Source organism: Perca fluviatilis, chromosome 13, assembly GCF_010015445.1.
Source record: "Perca fluviatilis chromosome 13, GENO_Pfluv_1.0, whole genome shotgun sequence".
NCBI lineage: Eukaryota > Metazoa > Chordata > Actinopteri > Perciformes > Percidae > Perca > Perca fluviatilis.
In genome coordinates, this window is record NC_053124.1 from 33,821,067 (window position 1) to 33,825,829 (window position 4,763).

At 39.4% G+C, this 4,763-nt stretch overlaps 1 gene segment (V, D, J or C); it reads left to right on the forward strand.

Moving 5' to 3' along the window:
* LOC120572047 overlaps positions 1-4,763 on the forward strand; it is a 217,143-nt gene that overhangs the window by 65,766 nt on the left and 146,614 nt on the right.

Genomic DNA, 4,763 nt, shown 5'->3' on the forward strand with positions numbered 1-4,763 from the left:
TAGGGAAACGAAACAACTGAAGAACAAAGGAACTTAGCGCCAAGCTAACTACAAGGACTGAAGCTTCCTTCAGCCTGCACGATTGGATTAGAAATTGTGCTTGGGAGAAGGTTATGTTGTAGATTAGAGATCAACCGGTGTAAAAGCACCGCCTACTGACCAATCAATACTGAATTGATAACGGCGTCACAGTTCTTAGAAGAGAGAGAGAGAGAGAGAGAGATGCTCAGACAAGTTAAAACATTTAGAGACCGACAACCCCGTTAACATTGCCTGATGGGTATTTTTATGAAAGATATGGATTTTCAGCGGAGGGAATTACGTATATTTGTCGTTTTCTTCAGCCGTGTGTTGCCAATGTACACATCGGTTTGAATTATGTTTTTATATTTTTTATTAGCTCACACGATCACAAGCCTTGTTTTAAACACATGCTCAGCTCTCCATGCGGTCACAGCTCCGCCATCTTGTCGCTGTCTGTACAAGGCACACATACACACATTCGTTTGCCCCTTTTAGCTTAGATCTTTAAGTTTAGTTAGTTATTGTATTTCACTTTTGATTCATTCATTTTGTGAATAAAAGGTTTGGAATATACGAGCTGTCTATGTAACTTTGTACAAAAGTGAATCTTGCCAACCTCTTCTGCTACGAGAACTCAGAAATCCTTCAACTTTTGCTAGTTGTTGATCTGTTAATCTTGGTTATAATTATTTTTAAAAATGAATCACAATTCTTGATAGTTTAGTATATTTTATGAGACTTAAGTCATTTAATTGTCTTTCTTTTCTTGATGTTTTCAAGTGATGGCCCACAAGAGATAACATAATTTACATTAAATCACATTGTTTAATTACAGTAATTATTCATTATTTTGATAATTATGAATAGTTTTGGATAGCCATTTTAATACTTTGACCATAACATAGTTGGTACATCCAGCGTAAGGTTCCAACGTAATTGTTCCATGAGGCCTGGTTTCTGTGGAGCTAGAACAGTGACAGTAACCTGTGGTATTGAAAATATAAATTGGCATTGAAACAACAAATATTGGTACTGAAAAATGTTGAACTGAAATATAAAACACAAACATCAAAAAATAATAATCTCACAATGCTATTATTTTATTTCACTTTGACATTTTTTTGTATTATGATAGGTTTTTCAATGTCAATCTACATTCTTTCTTGATGTCTGACTTTTTTCAGTAACAGTTTTTTTTTTACACTGTCAAGATTTTTACAATGTCACTGGTTTTCAGTTTCAACTTTCTGTCACTGTTTTGACGTAGGGAGGAGGGGCCTGAGGGGAGGGACAAAGAGGGCGTGGTTTACAGGTAATTTGAATATGATTTGCATACTGTGAGAGACTGCACCTCCACAGGCATCCTCACAGATTACCTATATCTGCAATGGCTTCCACAAGTTCACCTGGAACCTCCAAATCTAAGTAAGTCTGTTTATCTCTGCCATTTTTTTCACTTAGAAGCAGGCTGGTTTAGTGTTAACTTTTAATGTAGGCCTAAGCTGTGTTGAACAGAGGTTAGAACTGTTCTCTTCATCCATGGTTAGCACACGTCAGCTGTTACTGAAAAAAAGTCAGACATCAAGAAAAAATGTAGATTGACCTTGAAAAACCTATCATAACACAAAAAAATGTCAAAGTGAAATAAAATAATAGCATTGTGAGATTATTATTTTTTTGATGTTTGTTTTATATTTCAGTTCAACATTTTTCAGTACCAATATTTGTTGTTTCAATGCCAATTTTTATTTTCAATACCACAGGTTACTGTCACTGTTCTAGCTCCATAGGTTTCCATCAACTTTAACAACCAGATACTGAGGCCCAGCGGTGGAAAGTAACCAAGTACGTTACTCCAGTAGGGCATTTAAATGTTGAGGTACTTGTACTTAACTTGAGTCTTTTCTTTTCAGGCCACTTTCTACTTCTACTCTACATTTTAGAGAGAAATATTCATTCTACATTCATGACAGCTTTAGTTACTAGTTACTTTACTAATATACTTCTTCCACTATTGCTGAGGACAAGAGTGGAGACTCGTTTCACCATAATTACTTCAGTTCAATGTTGTAAAAAAAAATAAAATGTACCCAACTTTTGGGAAACTAGGCAGTGTGTTGCTTTGGAAAACACAACCGTTTTTTTGTATACAGATGTTACCTTAATGACTTTAATAAAAATATACTTAAAGATTTTTTTACATCGGTTTCCTTAAAAAAATTGGTAGCTAGTTTTGAGCCACATTTACTCCATTTGAAGGAAATAGTTTTTTCCACTTTGTTTCAAAATAAAGGCCCAAATGATGACCAGATTTTGTTGAGTCTGTTTTTACCATAAATTACTGTGTAAGGGCTGTTTGTTGCTAAAATTACTCTTTTTAGGACAGCTAGGGGAGAGAGGGTGGGGGAGACGTACAGGAAATCTTCACAGCTCGGACTCAAACACAGGACCTCTGCGTCGAGGCACAAGCCTCTCAGAATATGTGCGCCTGCTCTACCCGCTGTACCAACCTGGCCACTGAATTATTTAAATATAACTGACTTTTTTTCTGCTGATGAAGAAGAAAACAGTAAATTCTACATGAACTGGATTAAATAAGAACATTCAAGAACTTTTTAATGTGCAATGTCACTAAAACAGGCAAAGGCATTTTTTAAATAAATCAAAGTCCTTAAAACAAAACGTCTTCACATATGATAAAAGTGATACTCTTTGAATAGCCTACTACTTGCTTGATGAAAAATATAGAACGCTGAATTGGAATGATTAAATATGTTTATGGGCTTTTATTTTGAAGGTTACCCACCAAGTTGCAACAGAACCGGATGTTAGTATTTGAGCAATATGGCTCCTAACGTGAGTAGAAACAGCAGCGTGGCTTTTTTGTGTTGAATGTTTGTGAGCTCCAGCAGCACTGATCCAGCAGAGCCTCTATGTGTCCGGATAATCCTGTCTGAACGGACTCTGTGCTGCTCATCTTATTCTGAATGTTTATCTCACTCATCTCCCGGGAGCTGTTGACGTGTTCTTAGCAGGCTAACAACACGGCGCTGTTTGAAGGCGAGCAAACTGTTTTTCGCGGAGTTTTGTGTGTAGAAAAGGTTTCTGTGATAGTGTGAACAATGTCTAAAGTCCGGATGCTGAGAGCGATGGTGAAGCAGCGACTTACCGCGGCTGCTGAAGAGATATTTGGGCTGTTTGAAGCAACGATAGCAGAGTACGAGGAGGAACTCTGTCGTTCAAAAGAGGAGAACGAGAGACAACGGGAGCGAATGGACGCTGTTTTCATCCCTCAGCTTCGGTTACACAGAGCAGGTTTGTTACCTTTTACTCCTTCCTCTCTCACTGTTCTCACTCTGTTTATACCGAGATCAGACCCGCCGCCAGGACAACAGGAGAGCGGCTGTATTCTGATCTTTACGGTAACTGAACGGCGCTGAATCGGTTTAATGTTTCTGTTTGGCCAAACGAGTCCTGTTTGACTACAGCCATGCTAGAGACTCGCGATTCATAAGTTAAATTAAAGAGTCGGTTGAAAGATCCGAGTGAGTCACGACTCAGAGGTTTGTTTTCAACAGCATTGCAAACACAGTGTCTGACTTTGAAAACCACTGGTGTAGGGTGACACTGGAATCAATTGTCGCTCCCATCCCGATCACGTGAAAAAATCCCGTCCTGCTCCCGTTACGTTCCCTATGTTGTCTAAAGTTATCAGACTCTGCCGACTTTTTTTCTGCAGCTCAGAGCGTATTTTTGAAGTTGAAAAAAGTTACACTGTTCTGAAAAAAACGTCCTACATCAAGTGTTTGTTTTTTTTTTTTTTTTTTATATCAGCCGAGCAATGACAAGCGGAGTTGCCAGACCTGTCGTTTCCATAACAACAAAAAAACATGGAGTCGGAGGCGAGTGATATGATATGACCGGGTGCTCCATGTACAGGGAACTCACTTTGTTTTATCTAACGTTAGCACCTCTCTCTCTCTCTCTCTCTCTCTCTCTCTCTCTTCTTTCTCTAGCTAGTGTAGTATCTGAAGAGCCTATAAGGTTAAAGTCTGTATAAAGCTCAAATGTGCTGAGTCAGAGTGCATATTGACTTTGTATTCTCCGGGTTCTGCAGGACTTGTCATTGATGCTGGAAACTTGATGTAATAAAACGTTTATGATCAAGTACAGTGTCAAGCGGATTTCCTCTCTACACAGCATCACAGCATCGCTACACAAAACACAACACTAGCTCCACATCTTTCTTTTATCTAATGTTAGCAGCTCTCTATCCCTCTGTCTCTGTGTTCTTTCTCTAGCTCCCTTCACGCTTTGTTTTATCTAACGTTAGCACCGCTCCAAATAGCGCTCTCGGAACCTGTAACGTTACCTTTTGTCATAGCAAAAAAAGACGCTCTCGGCTGCTTTTTGGATGAAAAACTCTGCCAGCCTTTTTTTTTCACCACAAAAGTCAAGTTTCCTTTCAAAAAACTAGCCCAAGTTAGCATGAAGTCACCATTTTCCTCAATGTGTATTTCAGTGCTTCCTGCAGACCTCCAGCAAGTGTTGGTGGTTAAAGACTCAGTTCCCCCTGAGCAGCAGGAGTGGAGCTCCAGTCTGGACCAGGAGGAGCCAGAGCCCCCCCCACACATTAAAGAGGAACAGGAGCAACTGCGCAGCAGTCAGGAGGGAGAGCAGCTGGAAGGGCTGGAGGAGGCTGATAACCAGGTCCTATTCACTCCTGTCCCTGTGAAGAG